General features: G+C 44.0%; 1 long non-coding RNA gene across 2 annotated transcripts in view; it reads right to left on the reverse strand.

The window, feature by feature from the left end:
• The window catches only part of LOC108581385, a 42720-nt gene that overhangs the window by 13299 nt on the left and 8431 nt on the right, over positions 1 to 20990 (reverse strand). Inside the window, exons 1-2 of one of the 2 annotated variants that reach the window (XR_004177082.1) lie at positions 14776 to 15145; positions 13405 to 13471 (exon numbers count right to left, since the gene is read on the reverse strand). The exons of the other annotated variant lie outside the window; for it this stretch is intronic. This is a non-coding gene — a long non-coding RNA (uncharacterized LOC108581385). Of the gene's footprint in view, positions 1 to 13404; positions 13472 to 14775; positions 15146 to 20990 lie in introns of those variants that run through there. 2 annotated transcript variants of the gene reach the window in all.

Below are 20990 nucleotides of genomic sequence, written 5' to 3' on the forward strand. Positions count from 1 at the left end.
TCTTGCTGTGCTGCCCAAACAGGTCTCCATCTCCTGGGCTCAAGCGGAGCTGGGACTGCAGGCACACCACCACACCAAGCAAAACTGTCTTTTGATTTAAAATTACTTAAATGCTTCTTTAAGGGTCTCCTGTAGTCACTTAGCTTCTAGTTACCTAAATCACCAGCTTTTTTTTTTCTTTCCTTCAAAGACCCCCATAGTAACATCTGTTGCAACTATCAGGCAGGTACTGCCCTCTAGTGTTTATACTTTTATAATAAAAATTTTTAAACCCTACCCTTTTAACTGACCACAAAGCATGGAAAATCTGTCAAAAATTAAATAATATCCTATTAACCCAAGATTTTTCACCTTCACGCTACTGGCATTCTGATCATCCTGTGTTGCGGGACTGTCTTGTGCACTGACCCCTGGCGTCTGCCCACTTGATGCAGTAACTCCCACACACACCCCAGTGTGACACCAACACCTCCGGACATAGGTCAGTGTCCCCAGGGGAACAAAATCACCCGTGCTTGAGATACACTGGATTAGCCGAAAGGTTGTCGAAAACCTTCACAGTAGACCTGAAAATTATAAGGGAAAAGGGCTTCTCTGGGCTAATTCCTTTGAGTGAGATAAAGAACTTCATTTCTGCATGAAAAACAAGGAGGTAGAGAATTAAGATTTTCAGCTCCCCACCTCCACTTTCCCACAAAGTCCTGTCCATTGGGACATTTTTACACCTTTAGTTTTCTGTTCCAGCTTTACCTCTTAGACCTCTGCACTTCCTTTCAAAGTGCATCACAAACAAAGCTTGACCTTCTAGCCAAATGCAGAGAATGTGGTAGGGAAAAGGAAGAAGGGAGGTCTGAGCATTTGTACTCGAAAACAGGGCTCTCACCGGATGCGGTGGCTCATGCCTGTAATCCCTGCACTTTGGGAGGCAGAGGTGGGCAGGAGTTCAAGACCAGCCCTGGCAACATGGCAAAATCCCATCTCTACTAAAAATACAAAATTAGCCGGGTTCGGTGGCAGGTGCTTGTAATCCCAGCTATTCTGGAGGCTGAGGTGCAAGAATCCCTTGAGCCTGGGAAGCAGGGAGGCTGCAGTGAGCCAAGATTGCCCCACTGCACTCCAGCCTGGGCAAAAGGGCAAGGCTCTGTCTCAAAAAAAAAAAAAAGAAAAGAAAGAAAGGGAGGGGGGCTCTAGCAAAGCACTGAGGCTCAGCATTAATAATGCAGCCAACCAGGAACCTGTATTGATTGTCAGCCTAATACGAAAATTCTTATAAAATATCAAAATAAGTTTCAAATCTGGCTTTTAGAAAGCTATTTAGGAGGGTTTATTCTAATCTGCTATGAATGATTATTCCTCATACAAATGCATTATGCTTATAAACCTTAGTTCTGTGGGTTTTTTGTTTTTGTTTTTGTTTTCAGACGGAGTCTCGCTCTGTCGCCCAGGCTGGAGAGCAGTGGCGTGATCTCGGCTCACTGCAACCTCCATCTCCCGGGTTCAAGCAATTCTCCTGCCTCAGCCTCCCGAGTAGCTGGGATTACAGACGTCCGCCACAACACCCGGCTAATTTTTGTATCTTTAGTAGAGATGGGGTTTCACCATGTTGGCCAGGATGGTCTCAATCTCTTGACCTCGTGATCCGCCTGCCTCAGCCTTCCAAAGTGCCGGGATTACAGGCGTGAGCCACCGTGCGCGGCTGGTTCTGTGAATTTTAACACTTGCAAATTACTGAGAACTTGTTATTTAAAAAATAAAAAAGGAGTTTGGACTGTCACTAACTTCCTCCCCTCAACAAATTTCTCACTGACTTAGTTGATTTCACTAAAGAACTAAACAAAAAATAAGAATATTCAGGCCGGGTGCAGTGGCTCATGCCTGTAATCCCAGCAGTTTGGGAGGCTGAGACAGGCGGATTACTTGAGCCAGGACTTTGAGACCAGCCTGACCAACGTGGTGAAACCCCTTCTCTGTTAAAAATACAAAAAATTAGCCAGGCTTGGTGGTACATGCCTTTAATCCCAGTTTCTGGGGAGGCTGAGGCACTAGAATTGTTTGAGTCTGGGAGGCGGAGGTTGCAGTGAGCAACCTGTCTCAAAAAAATAATAATTCTTTTCTGTCTCAATTTTTTTTTTTTTTTTTTTTTTGAGACAGTCTCACTCTGTCACCCAGGCTAGAGTGTAGTGGTGCAGTCTCTGCTCACTGCAACCTCCCTGCCTCCCGGGCTCAAGTGATTCTCGTGCCTCAGCCTCCAGAGTAACAGGTACTACAGGCACGCACCACCACACTGGCTAATTTTTGTAATTTTAGTAGAGACGGGGTTTCACCATATTGCCCCGGCTGGTCTTGAACTCCAGAGCTCACATGATTTGCCCTCCTCGGCCTCCCAAAGTGCTGGTATTACAGGCGTTAGCCAGCATGCCCAGCCTAAACACATTTATATAATTTAAAATATATCATTCTTTATTAACACTTTCAGACCTAATTTTTTATTATTATTTAGCGAAATTGAAAGTCTTATAGCTCTACATTTGTCAAGCTCTTATTAGCAGACCCTTGAAATGGAAATCTGTTTTAGCTACTGTGATGGTTAACACTGAGTGTCAACTTGATTGGACTGAAGGATGCAAAGTATTGATCCTGGGTGTGTCTGTGAGGGTGTTGCCAAAAGAGATTAGCATTTGAGTCAGTGGGCTGGGAACGGCAGACCCACCCTTAATCTGGCCCCCTAATCAGCTGCCAGTGCAGCCAGAATATAAGCAGGCAGAAAAATGTGAAAAGAGAGAGTGGCCTAGCCTTCCAGCCTACATCTTCCTCCCGTGCTGGCTGCTTCCAGCCCTCGAACATCGGACTCCAAGTTCTTCAGTTTTGGAACTCAGACTGGCTCTCCTTGCTCCTCAGCCTGCAGACGGCCTATTGTGGGACCTTGTGATCGTGTGAGTTAATAAACTCCCCTTTATTCTCCCATTAGTTCTGTCCCTTTAGAGAACCCTGACTAATACAGCTACCCAGAGCAGTTTGTGATCACTGCCCGACCTCCTCTTCAGATGCTGTGGCATTATTGACTCTGTTTTTACTGGGATCATCCTATTCTCTTTCTCTCTCTCTCTCTCTCTCTCTTTTTTTTTCTCTTTTGAGACAGGGTCATGCTTTGTCACCAGGCTGGAGTACAGCAGCACGATCTCAGCTCACTGCAACCTCTGCCTCCTGAGCCCAAGCAATCCTCCTGTCTCAGCCTCCAGAGTAGCCGAGACTATGGGCACGTGCCAGCTCACCCTGCTAATTTTGGAGGGGGCAGAAGGTGGGGTGGATTTGGTAGAGACGGGGTTTTGCCATATTTCCCAGGCTGGTCTTGAACTCCTGGGCTCAAGCCATCCACCAGCCTCGGCCTCCCAAAGTGCTGGGTACAAGTGTGAGCCACCGCACCTGGCCCCATTCTAATTAATGCAATTAGAAAGTCTTCTAATCGTACAATAAAGCAAAGCGCAAATAGTTCTTAGGCTTTCATCTTTAAAGGGCAACCAAATGATTTAGAATATATATATTTGAAACTATAACCTAGAAAAGTCATATGACTTGGAAGTAAAAAGCTAAAGTAAAACACAAAATCTGGAAACATAGCATTCTGATCACAGAGAGAGGAGAGGTATATGTCACCAGATATCAAAAGGATCTTTTTTCAGTTATATACAAAATTCAAGCTATTCTGGAATATGCAATTATTTAAGACAACCAGAAGTTTTTCTAAAAAACAAATTATGGTAGAAATGTGTTTATACATTCATACTAATTTCTTAGCACTTTAAATCCCTTAGGTGAAGGAAAATTCCTTAGGTTTTTATATTAAGGAACTGTGGCAGGCAGAATAATGCCTCCTCACCCTAAGAAGTCCATGTCCTAATCCTCAAAGTGAATATGTTGCCTTACAGGACAAAAGGGATTTTGCAGGTGTGATTAAGTTAAGGATTTTGAGACGGGGAGATTATCCCGGGCCCAAAGTAATCACAATAGTCCTTATAAGTAAAAGAGGGAAACGGGAAAGTCAGAGTCAGAGATGCTGGAAGTGGAGGTCAGCGTGGTGCCATAGTTAGCTTTAAGATGAAGGGGGGCCATGAGCCAGGGAATTCGGGCAGTGTCTAGAAGCTGGAAAAGCCAAAGGACAGATTCTCCCCTAGGGCCTACAGAAGGAACACAGCTCTGTGGACACCTTTATTTTGGCACCGTAAGATCCATTTCCATCATCTAACCTCCAAAACTGTAAGAAAATTAATTTGTGTTAAGTGGCTATATTTGTGGTAATTTGTTATAGCAACAATAGGAAACTAATACAGGGGCATTTTATTAGTCTTTTAGTACTTTGACTATCCTGTTAAGTCAGAATTTCAGCATTTAAATAATTACATCATATATTTTTTTTCTTTTTTTTTTTTTTTTTTTTTTTTTTGAGACAGTCTGTCACCCTGTCGCCCAGGCTGGAGTGTAGTGGCGCGATCTCAGCTCACTGCAAGCTCCACCTCCTGGGTTCACGCCATTCTCCTGCCTCAGCCTCCTGAGTAGCTGGGACTACAGGTGCCCACCACCACGCTGGGCTAACTTGTCTTTTTTTTTTTCTTTTTTTTTTAAGTAGAGATAGGGTTTCACCATGTTAGCCAGGACGGTCTCGATCTCCTGACATCGTGATCCACCCGCCTTGGCCTCCCAAAGCGCTGGGATTACAGGCGTAAGCCACCGCACCTGGCCAATTACATCTCATATTATCACGTTAGCTATAAAACTGTATGCACCCTTTTTATGGTTGCTAATAACAATGTTTTTGCTCAAATATACTTGCTGTTTACCTTTAAGTGAATAATGTATTCCAGAATTAAAATCCAGAGGCAAATACACACACAATAAGGAGCATCACTCTAGCAATGCAAGACACATTTAGTAGACATGACACATGCATTTCAACGTGTGGCAAATTCTAAGCATCTACCTATCAAATCTCAAGAGATAAAGTCCAGCAGCCCAACCACACTGGCTGTCAAACAGGCTGAAATTTGATTCAGAAAATAGCATCTGATTCAGAAGACAAAAATGGTAACGTTAACAATGCTACTTTGATGTGACTTTTAGCAGAAAGCTGACCTTTTCAACAGTTGTTAAAAAGTAAGGTATGTCTGTAGGAGAGAGCTGAGCTTCACAAATGAAGAAAACAGGCCTATCCCCATAACAGAGAGAGAAATGGCTGACAATTTAGTCTCATCTTGTTCCACTATCATTTTAACAGTGAAAACTGCCACTTTGAAAGCTCGCTGCATGGCACCTGCTAGGCCTCGTTCTCATCTCGCAGTTCCCAGAATTCCTCTTGATTGCAGCATCCATACACTCTTCATTTTCCTTCGAGGTATTATTTGGACACTCTTAAAGAATTTTTTTTTTTTTTGGCCGGGCGCGGTGGCTCAAGCCTGTAATCCCAGCACTTTGGGAGGCCGAGACGGGCGGATCACAAGGTCAGGAGATCAGGGCCATCCTGGCTGAACCACGGTGAAACCCGTCTCTACTAAAAAAAAAGTACAAAAAAAAAACTAGCCCGAGGCGGTGTGAGGCGCCTGTAGTCCCAGCTACTCGGGAGGCACAGAGGAGCAGGAAGATAAGCGTGAACCAGGCTGAGACTTGCAGTGAGAGCTGAGATCCGGCCACTGCCTCCCAGCCCTGGGTGACAGAAGCGAGACTCCGTCTCAAAAAAAAAAAAAAAAAAAAGAATTTTTGGCGGTAGCAGTGGCTCAAGCCTGCCGGCCAGCACTTTGGGAGGCGAGATGGGCAGATCGAGGTCCGGGAGTCGAGACCATCCTGGCTAGCGGTGAAACCCGTCTCACTAAAAATACAAAAACTAGCGGGTGGTGAAGAATCCTTTCCCCGGCCCCAGTGGTCTCACTTTGTTGCCAGGCTGGAGTGCAGTGGTGCAATCTCGGCTCACTGCAGCCTCCTCTTCGAGGGTTCAAGCAACTCTGCCTCAGTCCCACAGTAGCTAAGATGGCGTGCACCCTCACCAGCTATTTATATTTTTAGTAGAGGGGCGGGGAGTTTCATGTTAACCACATAGTCTCAAACTCCTGACTTCAAGTGATCCACCCACCTCTGCCTCCCAAAGTGCTGGGATTACAAGCATGAGCCACCACACCCAGCCCTCTTAAGGAATCCTAATTGCAACTTTTAAGGCTTGTAATTCCTCCAAATAACTAAAGCAATAGCACATACTCTAAAAAGAAAACTTTTCTTCCTTTGCCAATACATTGACAAATTTGGAAAAGATAAAATCCCAACATAATGTCCATTATTATTGTGACTATGACTCTCGAAACTTTATGCAGAAAACTGTACAGAGTAGTTCCTCATCTTTCCCAAAATGCTTAAGAAAAACAAGAATGTTTAATCCAGATGCTGTTTTCTAAATTGGCCAAAATATGTTATTCCTTGATTTGAAATGCAAGAAATTATTTCAGTTTAGCACTTACATCTTAAGAAAGTAAGCTTCAGAAATTCTCCTGTTTCATCTCCTCCTGTCATGCGTCAATATCATTTGGCCTTTGGCTTCAATTAGGCCATGAGTTCATTTCTTCTTAGCGCTAACTAATGGTCATGTAGTAGACTGACTTTTCAAATAGTGTGTTTTGAATAAATTAGTTCATTACAGAACATTTTCTTTATTTTCAGCTGGCATCAATGTGGGCATCAAGGTGTCCTTCTGCTAAGCAGTTTAATCTGAATTGGTAACATGGATTATATACCTATAGTAACTTGGAGATTTTACTGTATTTCTCTTTTGAGATGTTTTACATAATTTTTTTCTCCTTGATGTGCTACTAAACTGTCTGTAGAGAACTGTATGCTTTAACTCTAAACATCAAGTACAGTGTGGGTTGAAGGGATGATATCAAGAAAAGCAAACTCAAAAACTCCTCCCAAAGTGCTGGGATTACAGGCGTGAGCCACCGTGCCCGGCTGGTTTAGGTCTTTATAACCCGCTTAGTTGTGATTAGCTGTCTCATCACAGAAATGTAAGAGAGAAAGATCTTACGAATAGCTTAAAAATGACTGGAGTTGGCTGGGGGCAGTGGCTCATGCCTATGATCCCAACACTTTGGGAGGCCCAGGCGGGTGGATCATGAGGTCAAGAGATTGAGACCATCCTGGCCAACATGGTGAAACCTCATCTCTACTAAAAATACAAAAAAATTAACCAGGCATGGTGGCATGCGCCTGTAGTCCCAGCTACTTGGAGGCTAAGGCAGGAGACCCACTTGAATCCGGGAGGCGGAGGTTGCAGTGATCGCACCACTGCACTGCAGCCTGGGCGACAGAGCAACTCTCCATCTCAAAAAAAAAAAAAGACCTAAACCAACATTGTAAGCAAAACAATGCTACAAAAAATGGAAGACATAGAGTTCCTACCCTCCAGAGAATTTCCCTGAGAGGAGTACTGCCTTTCAGTTTTCTCTTTTGTGGGGACAGAAAGAATAATGGTAAGAGGCTGAGTAATGGCTGCATCATGAGGGAACTCTAGACAAGCAACCCATGGATATGCAAGAGAAAGACTGTCTCCAGGGATCCATGAAAGAGACTGCCTGAAGATGAGTGGGATCTTGATGAGATGGAAAACATTCCAGGCAGAGGGAAAAGTGTGAGCAAAGACAGGGAGATTTGTGTATTCATTTCCCAGCGCTGCTGGAACAAAGTACCACAAACTGGGTGGCTTAAAACAGCAGAAATCTCTCACAGTTCTGAAGGCCAGAAGTCTGAAATCGAGTTGTGGGTGGGGCCATACTTTCTCTGAAGGCTCTAAGAGAGGATTTTCCTTGGCTCTTCCTAGCTTCTGGTGGTTGCAGACAATTCTTGGCATTCTTTGGTTTGTAGACACATCACTCCAATCTCTGCCTCCACCATGGCATGGTGTGTTCTTTATATGTCTCCCTGTTCACATGCGCCCCAGCTCTGTGTCTGTATCTATATCTGTTCCCCTTATAGGTATATAGCTCATACTGGATTAGGGCCCACCGACCCACTAGGACATCATCTTAACTACATCTACAATGACTCTATCTCCAAATAAGGTCACATTCATAGGTAGGCATTAGAACTTGAACATATCTTTTTGGAGGACACAATTCAACGCATAACATAAGGTCATGAGAAGTTCAATGTGGTCAGAAAGTAGAGTATATCTAGGGAAAGAGTGGAAGTGGAAGTAACACAGGAAGAAGGGGCTGGAGTGTAGAGGACCTTGATGAATAAGCAATGAGGGTGCACTGAAAATATATATATATATATATGTGGCATGTGCCACCACACCTGGCTAATTTTGTATTTTTAGTAGAGACAGGGTTTCTCCATGTTGGTCAGGCTAGTCTTGCACTCCTGATCTCAGGTGATCTGCCCATCTCTGCCTCCCAAAGTGCTGGGATTATAGGCGTGAGCCACTGCACGCGGCCATTAGGGTGCACAGAATATTTTTAAGTAAAGGAGTATTACTGGCCAGGTATGGTGGCTCACGCCTGTAATCCCAGCACTTTGGGAAGCCAAGGTGGGTGGATCCCTTGAGCTCAGGAGTTCGCGACCAGCCTGGGTGACATGGTAAAACTCTGTCTCTACTAAAAATACAAAAATTACTTGGGCATGGTGGTACACTTCTGTGATCCCAGCTACTTGGGGGGCTGAGGTGGGAGGATTGCTTGAGCCTGGGAGGTAGAGGTTGCAGTAAGCTGAGATCATGCCACTGCACTCCAGCCTCGGCGACAGACTGAGACACCGTCTCAATAAATAAATAAATAAATAAATAAATAAATAAATAAAATAAAAAGGAGTATTACTAATAAAGTTGTCCATTTGGGAAAATTGATTTGTCATTATTATTTAAAATTCATTATAGTAGAAAAAGAGAAAAGAATAGGAAAAGTCAGAGAACTACTTCAGGAACAGAGGGGGTTTGTGATGCATCAAATAGAATAGTCCATAGATCTGTAAAGAATGGGACATACAAGACAGCCTGGTTATAAGAGATGAAGTATGACTGAAGTTGGGGACTAGGAGAATAGTGTTAGAATTATTATCATCATTACATTAATCAAACTGCATTCTAACACCAATTCTCAGGCATCAACTGGGTGTTCTACATTTCATTTCTGATACTACCTACTGAGAAATAAAAATGAAATCCTAAGCACTCCCAACCAACTGAATGGACCCCCTCTTGGTCAAGGGACTCAAGAGAAGCCTTAGAAACAGAGTTCTCAGCCATGGTGGGACAGGTCAGACATGCCTCGTTATACCCCCTTCCTCCCTAACTGGCTTTCTTTCCTAAGAGTTAAACAGAAACCAACCCTTTATTTATTTTATTCTTATTTTCTTTCATTTATTTATTTATTTATTTATTTATTTTTTGAGATGGAGTCTCGCTGTGTTGCCCAGGCTGGAGTGCAGTGGAGTGATCTCAGCTCACTGCAACCTCCGCATCCCAGGTTCAAGGTATTCTCCTGCCTCAGCCTCCCGAGTAGCAGAGATTACAGGTGCCTGCTGCTACGCCCAGCTAACTTTTTGTATTTTTAATAGAGACAGGGTTTCACCATGTTGGCCAGGCTGGTCTCGAACTCCTGACCTTGTGATTCGCCTGCCTCAGCCTCCCAAAGTGCTGGGATTATAGGCTTGAGCCATCACGCCCAGTTTATTTTATTTTGTTTTATTTATTTTATTTATTTTATTGAGACCGGGTCTTGCTCACTCTGTCACCCAGGCTGGAGTGAAATGTGCAAACACAGCCCCATTGCAGCCTTAACCTCCTGAGCCCAAGGAATCCTCTGGCCTCAGCCCCTCAAGTAGCTGGGACAACAAGCTAATGTTTGTATTTTCTGTAGAGAAGGGGTTTCTCCATGTTGCCCAGGCTGTTCTTGAACTGAGCTCAGGCAATCTGCCCCACCTCCCAAAGTGCTGGGATGACAAGCATGAGCCACTGTGCCTGGCCAAAATCAGCCCTTTCAAAACACTTGCTCCACTGCTGATTTACACAACAACTGACCAGCAATCCTTCCTGATAAGAGACCACTGACCAGGCCAGGAGTGGTGGCTCATGTCTGTAATCCCAGCACTTTGGGAGGCCAAGGCGGGTGGATCACGAGGTCAAGAGATCAAGACCATCCTGGCCAACATGGTGAAACCCCATCTCTACTAAAAATACAAAAATTAGCTGAGCATGGTGGCTCATGCCTGTAGTCCCAGCTACTTGGGAGGCTGAGGCAGGAGAATCACTTGAACTCAGAAGGGGGAGGTTGCAGTGAGCTGAGTCATGCCACTGAACTCCAGCCTGGTGACACAGCAAGACTCCGTCTCAAAACAAAAAAAAAAATTTAAAAGAGATTGCTGTCCATGGACTTGTTCTGGCCACTTTACAGAGGCTGTGCACAGGATGCCTCTATGTCCTCCATATCACTTTCTGACATCACAGCCTAATTTTAATTACAGTCTGACATTACAGCCTAATTTTAATACATTTAAATATTAAGTCACCACCTCAAAGTAAACATGTGACATATGTAACACACATATTGACTTACTAGCATGTGCCCCCCTCTTTATGAATATTCACAGCTCCTCCTGTAACCTGTTGATTGTATACATAGCCAATCCATTCAGCATAAATTCCTGCCTCACCCTTTCCTCCCTCAAAGTGCCTGCTTTCAGTTTCTACCAGAGGCTACACTTCCCAGCCTACAGGCTGCAATCCTTCATAAAAAATAAAACTCTTGTTTCCAAATTTATGAATCTTAAGTGCAGAATCCACAGGTTAAGGACAAAGTCCTTCACAAAATTGCATCTTAGGTGTCCCCAAACCACCCAAACTTCTGCCCACCCAACTGTAAATACGGGGCTTCCCACAACCTCCTCAGGTTCAATAATTTGCTAGAACAACCCAGAACCCACTGTTCTGGGTAAATAATACAACTGTTATTTAACATCACATTTCTATCATAAAGAATAGAATTCACGCCAGATGCAGTGGTTCATGCCTGGAATCTCAACGTTTTGGGAGGCCAAGGCAGAAAGATTGCTTGAGCCCAGGAGTTTGATACTAGCCTGGGAAACATAGCAAGTCCCATCTCTACAAAAAAATTTTTAAATTAGCTGGGTGTGGTGGTGCACACCTGTGGTCCTAAGCTACTCAGACAGAGGCTGAGGTGGGAGGATTACTTGAGCCCAAGAAGCCAAGGCTGCAGTGAGCCATGTTTGTGCCACTGTACTCCAGCCTGGATGACAGACCTGAATGACAATTTTATTTGCCTCAAAATATATATATATATAAAATTCAATAAAACAAAAAACAGCAGGGCAAGGTGATGTGCACCTGTAGTCCCAACTACTTGAGAGGCCTGAGGCAGGAGGACTGCTTGAGGCCAGGAGCTTGAGGCTACAGTGAGCTATGATTGCACCACTGCACTCCAGCCTGGGTGGCAGAATGAGAGCGTCTCAAAAAAAAAAAAAGAAAAAGTCTGGGTACAGTGGCTCACATCTGTAATCCCAGCACTTTGAGAGGCCAAGGCGGGCAGATCACCTGAGGTCAGGAGTTCAAGACCAGCCTGGCAAACATGGTGAAACCCCATCTTTACTAAAACAGCAGCAAGGTGGAACAGGCATAGTGGGGAACCTGTAATCCCAGCTACTTGGGAGGCTGAGGCAGAAGAATCCCTTGAACCCGGGAGGCAGACTTGCAGTGACCCAAGATAGTGCCATTACACTCCAGCCTGGGTGACAAGAGTGAGACTCTATAAAAAGGAAGGAAAAAGGAGGGAGGGAGGGGAGGGAGGAGGGAAGGGGAGGGAAGGAAGGAAGGAAGGAAGGAAGGAAGGAAGGAAGGAACGAACGAACGAACGAACGAACCGGGTGTGGTGGCTCATGCCTGTAATCCCAGCTACTTGGGAGGCTGAGGCAGAAGAATCCCTTGAACCCGGGAGGCAGACTTACAGTGACCCAAGATAGTGCCATTACACTCCAGCCTGGGTGACAAGAGTGAGACTCTACAAAAAAGAAAGGAAGGAAGGAAGGAAGGAAGGAAGGAAGGAGGGAGGGAGGGAAGGAAGGAAGGAAGGAAGGAACAGTGAGCGACGAGCGAACGGTGTGGTGGCTCATGCCTGTAATCCCAGCACTTTGGGAGGCCGAGGCGGATGGATCATGAAGTCAGGAGATCAAGACCATCCTGGCCAACATGGTGAAACCCTGTCTCTACTAAGAATACAAATATTAGCCAGCCATGGTGGCATGCACCTGTAGTCCCAGCTACTTGGGAGGCTGAGGTAGAAGAATCACTTGAACCCGGGAGGTGGAGGTTGCAGTGAACCATGATCGTGCCACTGCATTCCAGCCTGGCGACAGAGACTCTGTCTCCAAAAAAAAAAATACAATTCAAGAACAACCAATGAAAAAGACACTTAGGGCAAGGTCTGAGGGTGGGGAGGAGGACGGGGAACAGAGCTTCCTGTGACTTCTCCTCATGGAATCTGGGTGCATCTCCTCATGGAATCTGGGTGCATCACCCTCCTTGTACATCAACGTGTTCACAAACTAGGAAGCTCCACTGAGCCTTGGAGTCTAGAGTATTTATTAGGTTTTCATTATGTAGGGCATGATTGATGAAATCATTGGCCGCTTGATTGAACCCAATCTCTAGACTCTCCTCCAAGGAGATCAGGGTAGCCGGGAGTAGGGTAGGTAAGTGAAATTGAAAGATTAAAAGTTTCAATCCTCTGAACCTATGCTTGGTCTTTCTGGTTTGACCAGAGAGTCCCTTGAAAATATCGAAGGACTCACAGTGTGTTAATTCATTCACATCAACTCCCGTATGGTTAAAAGGGGATCATAAAGAATAACAAAAAATTTCCATTTCTGTCCCTTAGGAAAGTCTAAGGGTTTTAGTTAGTTTGTTTTTAGAGACGGGGGTCTCACTCCATTACCCAGTCTGGAGGGCAGTGGTGCAATCATAGCTCATTGCAGCCTCAAACTCCTGGACTCAAGCAATCCTCCTGCATCGGCCTCTCAAAGTGCTGGAATTACAGGTGTGAGTCGCTGCACCCATTCTCCAAGGGTTTTTGAACCCATGTGCTGGCAACCAGAGACAAAGATCAGACATACAGGCAAAGCTCAGAGATGTTGCAGTTTGTGTTTCAAACCACAGCAATAAAGTGAATATCACAATGAAGCGAGTCACAAATTTTTTGGTTTCCCAGTGCTCATAAAAGTTATGTTTATACTATACTGTAGACTATTAAGTGTGCAATAGCATTATGTCTTAAAAGTGTATATATTTTAATTTGAAAATACTTTATTGCTAAAAAAAAAAAAAAGTGCTAACGATCATCTGAGTCTGGTAGAGAGTCTTACCTTGATGTTGATGGCTGCTGACTGATCATAGTGGTGGTTGCTGAACACTGAGGTGCTATAGAAATTTCTTAAATAAAACAATGACATTGCTGTATCAATTGACTTTTCCTTTCACAAGAGATTTCCCTGTAGCATGAAATGCTTTTTGATAGCATTTACCCACAGTAGAATTTCTTTCAAAATTGGAATCAATCCTCAAACCCTGCCCCTGCTTTAACAACTAAGTTGTTGTAACATTTTAAATCCTTTGTTGTCATTTCCACTATGTTCACAGCATCTTCACAAGAAGTAGATTCCATCTCAAGAAATCTCTTTCTTTGCTTATCCATAAGAAGCAACTCCACATCTGTTAAAGTTTTATCATGAGATTGAGGCAATTCAGTTTCGTCTTCAAGCTCCACTTCTAATTCTAGTTTCCTTGCTATTTCTACCACATCTGCAGTTCCTTCCTCCACTGAAGTCTTAAACTCCTCAAAGTCATCCATGAGGATTGGAATCAACTTCTTCCAAACTTATGTTAATGTTGATATTTTGACCTCCTCCCATGAATCATACATGTTCTTTTTCTTTTGTTTTTCTTTTTTTGAGATGGAGTTTCACTCTTGTCGCCCAGGCTGGAGTGCAACGGCGCAATCTCAGCTGACTGCAACCTTTGCCTCCTGGGTTCAAGTGATTCTCCTGCCTCAGCCTCCCAAGTAGCTGGGATTACAGGTGCCTACCACTACGCCTGGCTAATTTTTGTATTTTTAGTAGAGATGGGGTTTTACCATGTTGGCCAGGCTGGTCTCGAACTCCTGACCTCGGGCAATCCACCCGCCTTGGCCTCCCAAAGTGCTGGGATTACAGGCATGAGCCACCATGCCCAGCCTTGAATCATAAACGTTCTAATGGCATCTAGAATGGTGACTGATTCCTTTCCAGAAGGTTTTCAATTTTATTTGTCCAGATCCATGAGAGGAATCACTATCAATGGCAGCTAGAGCCTTATGAAATATATTTCATAAATAATAAGACTTGAAAGTCCAAATTGCTCCTTTATCCCTGGGCCGCAGAATGGATGTTGTGTTAGTAGGCATAAAAACAACAGTAATTTCCTTGTACATCTCCATTAGAGGTCTTGGGTGACCAGGTGGATTGTCAATGAGCAGTAATACTTTGAAAGGAATCTTTTTTCTGAGGAGTAGGTCTCAACAGTGGGCTGAAAGTATTTAGTAGGCCAGGTGAGGTGGCTCGTGTCTGCAATCCCAGCACTTTGGGAGGCCAAGACAGGAGGATCACTTGAGCCCATGAGTTTAAGACCAGTCTGTGCAACATGGCAAAACTCTGTCTCTACAAAAAATACAAAAATTAGCCAGGTGTAGTAGCACTTACCTGTGGTCCCAGCTGCTAGGGAGGCTGTAGTGAGAGGATCACACAAGCCCAATGAGGTTGAGGCTGCAGTGAGCCACAATCGTGCCACTGCACTCCAGCCTGGGTGACAGAGTGAGACCCTGTCTCAAAAACCAAAAAAAAGTATTCAGTAAACCATGCTGTAAACAGATATGCTGTAATCCAGGCTTTATTTTTCCACCGATAGAGCACAGGCAGAGTAGATTTTGCATAATACTTTAGGATCCTAGGATTTTGGGAATGGTAAATAAGCACTGGTTTCAACTTAAAGTCACCAGTTGGGTTGGTCATGGTGGCTCTCGCCTATAATCCCAGCACTTTGGAAAGCCAAGGTGAGTGGATCACTTGAGGTCAGAGTTCATTACCAGCCTGGCCAACATAGTGAAACCCTGTCTCTACTTAAAATACAAAAATTAGCCGGACATGGTGGCACGCACCTGTAGTACCAGGTACTCGGGAGGCATGAGAATCTCTTGAACCTGAGAGGCGGAGGCTACAATAAGCCAAGATCGCACCATTGCACTCCAGCCTTAGTGACAGAGCAAGAGTCTGTCTCAAAAAAAAAAGAAAAAGAAAAAGAAAAAAGAAAACCTGTTGTTTAATGGAGCCACCTTCATCAATGATCCTAGCTAAAGCTTCTGGATAACTTGCTGCAGTTCCTACATCAGCACTTGCTACTTCACCTTGCCTTTTATGTCATGGGGATAGCTTCTTTCCTCATGAACCAACTTCTGCTAGCTTTTAACTACTCTTCTGTGGCTTCCTCACCTCCGTGGTTTGGAACACAAACTGCAACATCTCTGAGCTTTGCCTGTATGTCTAATCTTTGTCTCTGATTGCCAGCACATGGGTTCAAAAACCCTTGGAGAATGGGCGCAGTGGTTCACGCCTGTAATTCCAGCACTTTGAGAGGCCGATGCAGGAGGATTGCTTGAGTCCAGGAGTTTGAGGTTGCAATGAGCTATGATTGCACCACTGCCCTCCAGACTGGGTAATGGAGTGAGACCCCCGTCTCTAAAAACAAACTAACTAGAACCCTTAGAATTCCCTAAGGGAAAGAAATGAAGACAGGGCCTTGCTCTGGATTAGGGATTGGTTGAAGGGCATGCTGCGGCTGATTTGATCTTCTATTAGGACCACTCAAAGTTTCTCCATGTCAGCAATAAGGCTGTTTAGCTTTCTTATCATCCGTGGCTAACTTATCATTAGCGAGCTACTTGGCACAAGAGACCTAGTGTTTGGCCTATCTCAGCTTTCTCGGCTTTCGAAATGCCATCTTTACTAAATTTAATCATTTCTAGCTTTTGATTTAACATGAAAGACGTGCAACTCTTCTTTATAATTGAACACTTAGAGGCCATTGTAACGTTATTAATTGATCTAATTTCAATATCATTGTGTCTCAGGGAATAGGGAGGCCTGAAGAGAGGAAGAGACACAGGAATGGCCATTCAGAAGAGCAGTCAGAATGCACAAATTTATCCATTAAGTTTATCATTTTATATAAGTGCAATTTGTGGCACCCCAAAATAATTACAATACTAACATCAAAGATCACTGAGCATCTCTGTTTCCACTTGAGGGTTGGGAAAAGAACAAAAATCACTAATCACAGATCACCTTAAAAGATATAATAATAATTTAAGAGTTTAAAATATTATGAGGATTACCAAATGTGACACAGAGACATGAAGTGACTAAGGCTGTTAGAAAAATGGCACCAATAGACTTGCTTGACGCAGGGCTGCCATAAACATTCAATTTGTGAAAAATACAACATCCAAGCTGGGCATGGTAGCTCATGCCTGTAATCACAACACTTTGGGAGGCTGCGGCAGGCAGATCACCCGAAGTCAGGAGTTCAAGACCAGCCTGGCCAACATGGTGAAACCCTGTGTCTACAAAAAAGAAAAAAAAAAGAAATACAAAAATTAACCAGACCTGGTGGCAGGTGCCTGTAATCCCAGCTACTTGGGAGGCTAAGGTGGGAAAATCACTTGAACCCGGGAAGCGGAGGTTGCAATGAGCTGAGATCACGCCATTGCATTCCAGCCTGGGCAATAGAGCAAGACTCCATCTCAAAAAAAAAAAAAAAAAAAATCTACGAAGTGCAATCAAGGTGAAGTTCAATAAAATGAGATACGCCTGTATTCTTTGTTATATCACATACTTTTTTTTTTTTTTTTTTTGAGACAGAGTCTCACTCTGTTACCCAGGCTGGAGTGCAGTGATGCAATCTCGGCTCACTTCTACCTCTGCCTCCCAGGTCTCCCAGGTTCAAGTGATTCTCCTGCCTCAGTCTCCTGAGCAGCTGGGATTACAGGTGCCTACCACCATGCCTGGCTAATTTATGTATTTTTAGTAGAGATGGGGTTTCACCATGTTGGCCAGGCTGGTCTCAAACTCCTAACCTCAGGTGATCCGCCTGCCTCAGCCTCCCAAAGTGCTGGGATTGCAGGCGTGAGCCACTGTGCCCAGCCTTTATTATATCACATACATTTTAATAAATGATACTTATTAAGGATTAAGGACTTGATATACAACAGGCACATTTAAATCTCATGCCAGCGTTATTTATCATCTCCATTTTACAGTTGAGGAGATTGAAATGCAGGGACTATATAATGAGCCCCAAGATCACAATATCAGTAATTGGTAGAGTAAGGATTCAAAGCCAGTTCAGTTTACTCAAGAGCCTGTGCTGGTAACAACTGATACTTCCTCCTTGTGTCCTCAAGCAAGTCACTTAACTTCACAGATTTTGGTTTTCCATGTAGTTAAGATAAAGAAGGTGGACTCCACGATTACTAATGTTCCTTTCAACTCTAGTGTTTCCCCTTTTCATTTAAATTGTTTCAAGGCTGGGCATGGTGGCTCACACCTGTAATCCTACTACTTTGGGAGGCCAAGGCAGGTGGATCACTTGAAGTAAGGAGGTCCAGACCAGCATGGGCAACATGGTAAAACCCCGTCTCTACAAAAACACACAATTAGCCGGGCGTGGTGGTGTGTGCCTGTAGTTCCAGCTACTCCAGATGTTGAGGCACAAGAATTGCTTGAACCTGGGAGACGGAGGTTGGGGTAAGCTGAGATTGCCCCACTGCACTCCAGCCTGGGCAACAGATAGAGACTCTGTCTTAAATAATTAAATAAATAAATAGTTTCAAAACACCATTCTTTTTTTTTCTTTTTCTTTTCTGTTTTCTTTTTTTTTTTTTCTTTTTTTGAGATGGAGTCTCGCTCTGTCCCCCAGGCTGGAGTGCAGTGGCCGGATCTCAGCTCACTGCAAGCTCCACCTCCCGGGTTCACGCCATTCTCCTACCTCAGCCTCCCGAGCAGCTGGGACTACAGGCGCCCACCACCTTGCCCGGCTAGTTTTTTTTGGTTTTTTCTTTTTTTTTTTTTGTATTTTTTAGTAGAGATGGGGTTTCACCGTGTTCGCCAGGATGGTCTCGATCTCCTGACCTCGTGATCCGCCCGCCTCGGCCTCCCAAAGTGCTGGGATTACAGGCTTGAGCCACCGCGCCCGGCCTCTTTTTTCTTTTTTTGAGACGGAGTCTCACTGTGTCGCCCAGGCTGGAGTGCAATGGTGCAATCTCAGCTCACTGCAACCTCCATCTTCCATATTCAAGCTAGTCTCCTGCCCCAGCCTCTCAAGTAGCTGAGATTACAGACATATACCACCACACCTGGCTAATTTTTTTGTATTTTTAGTAGAGATGAGGTTTCTCCATATTGGCCAGGCTGGTCTCGAGCTCCTGAACTTAAGTGATCTGCTGGCATGGGCCTCCCGAAGTGCTGGGATTACAGGCGTGAGCCACCGCACCTGGTCAAAACACCATCCTTAATGGCTGCATAATATCCTACTTATGAGTAAAAGATAATTTACTATTATCCTACTGCTGGACATTTAGGCTGCTTCCAGTTTTTCCCTAACAAAATTATCCTTGCAATGAACATTCTGGTGTTTTACAGATTATTTTCTTAGAATAAATCCTTAGAAATAATTCTATCGCAATCCATTCCTGTAATGAGGTTTTTTTTTTTTTAAGTTTTGTTCATCTAATCAATGTAATTTAGCTGTGTTACCTTACTATGCCTGTTTTTTAAAACCAATATTATGCTACTATGGGGACTTAGTAAGAAAAAATAAAACACATTTTACTCTTGCCTGATTTCTTTAAGATTTTTAATCATTAATTTTTTCTCTCTCTTTTTTTTTTTTTTTTTGTTTTTGAGATGGAGTTTTGCTCTTGTCACCCAGGCTGGAGTGCAACAGCATGATCTCAGCTCACTGCAACCTCCACCTCGGTTCAAGGGATTCTCCTGCCTCAACCTCCCAAAGAGCTGGGATTACAGGCACCCGCCACCACACCCAGCTAATTTTTGTATTTTTAGTAGAGATGGGGTTTCACCATGTTGACCAGGGTGGTCTCAAACTCCTGACCTCAGGTGATCTACCTGCCTCTGCCTCCCCAAAGTGCTGGGATTACAGGTGTGAGCCACCATACCTGGACATTAATTTTCTCGTATGTAAAAGTTGTCAGAATCAAAATGGAGTCACTAATGTTAAGAAAACCCTCACAAATAAGGCCAGATGAAGTCATACTGAAAGGATTTTTACACTTGTATGCATGAAAATGAAAAGGACTCTACAAAACCCACAACCTTACACAAAAGCCATCACAATCTTAGGCAAAAAAGACTTCTACAAGGACATCTGCCCAGCAACTACTTGTTCATCCTCAGGCTGGTGTCATCCCTGTTATTAACCCTTGTAGCCAAAGATAATTATTTCAAGACAATTGTATAATCCTCCTGCTTTTTTCCTTTAAAAACTTTGGTCTTCCTTTATCTCCTTGAATACGCACATCATTTACTATGACATGCAGATTCCCATTGCAATACTCTATTCCCAAATAAACGTCATTTTCTTTTAGAGAGCCTCTCTCTCTGCTTGTTATTTAGGTTAACATATATCAGGTCTAGGCCATGCGCAGTGGCTCACGCCTGTAATCCCAGCACTTTGGGAGGCCGAGGCGGGCGGATCACGAGGTCAGGAGATCGAGACCATCCTGGCTAACATGCTGAAACCCCGTCTCTACTGAAAATACAAAAAAAATTAGCTGGGCATGGTGGTGGGCGCTTGTAGTCCCAGCTACTCGGGAGACTGAGGCAGGAGAATGGTGTGAACCTGGGAGGTGGCACTTGCAGAGAGCGGAGATGTGCCACTGTGCTCTAGCCTGGGCAACAGAGCAAGACTCCGTCTCAAAAAAAAAAAAAAAAGAGAAGGTACTTTGTAATATCCTACCCCGCCCTTAAGAAAGTCCTTTGTAATATTCTCCCCTCGCCCTTAAGAAGGTACTTTGTAATATTCTCCCCACCCTTGAGAATGTGCTTTGTAAGATATACCCCCTGCCTGCAAAAAAATTGCTCCTAACTCCACTGCCTATCCCAAATCTGTAAGAACTAATGATAATCCCAACACCCTTTCCTGACTCCTTTTTCGGACTTGGTTTGCCTGCACCCAGGTGAAATAAACAGCCTTGTTGCTCAAAAAAAAAGTTTTTTTGTTTGTATTTCTCTTGTTAATCTGTCTTTTGTTATGTGGCCTCAGCCATGAACCAATGGGTGAGGAAACAATACTATATATCCTTAGGTCTTGGACACAGAAATCAATAAATATTTATTAAATAAGTAAATTTGTCTTGTTCTTTTTTGTTTACTCTTTTAGACGACCTTTAGAAAATTTCCATTAGCCAGGTGTGGTGGCACGTGCCTGTAGTCCCAGCTGCTCAGGAGGCTGAGGCAGGATAATTGCTTGAACCCGGGAGGCAGAGGTTGCAGTGAGCTGAGATCATGCCACTGCACTCCAGCTTGGGCAACAGAGTGAGACTCCGTCTCAAAAAAAAAAAAAAAAAAAAAATTTCTTGGCTTCCTCCCTAAAAAAAAAAATCCAATGGGAATTTAGATGGGAGATGCATTGAAGTTTTTTTTTTTTTTTTTTTTTTGAGGCAGAGTCTTGCTCTGTCACCCAGGCTGGAGTGCAGTGGCACGATCTCGGCTCACCGCAAGCTCCGCTTCCTGGGTTCAAGTGATTCTCCTGCCTCAGCCTCCCGAGTAGCTGGGACTACAGGTGCCCGCCATCATGCCAGGCTAATTTTTGTATTTTTAGTAGAGATGGGGTTTCATCATGT

The sequence above is a fragment of the Papio anubis genome, chromosome 1, assembly GCF_008728515.1.
Source record: "Papio anubis isolate 15944 chromosome 1, Panubis1.0, whole genome shotgun sequence".
Lineage (NCBI taxonomy): Eukaryota > Metazoa > Chordata > Mammalia > Primates > Cercopithecidae > Papio > Papio anubis.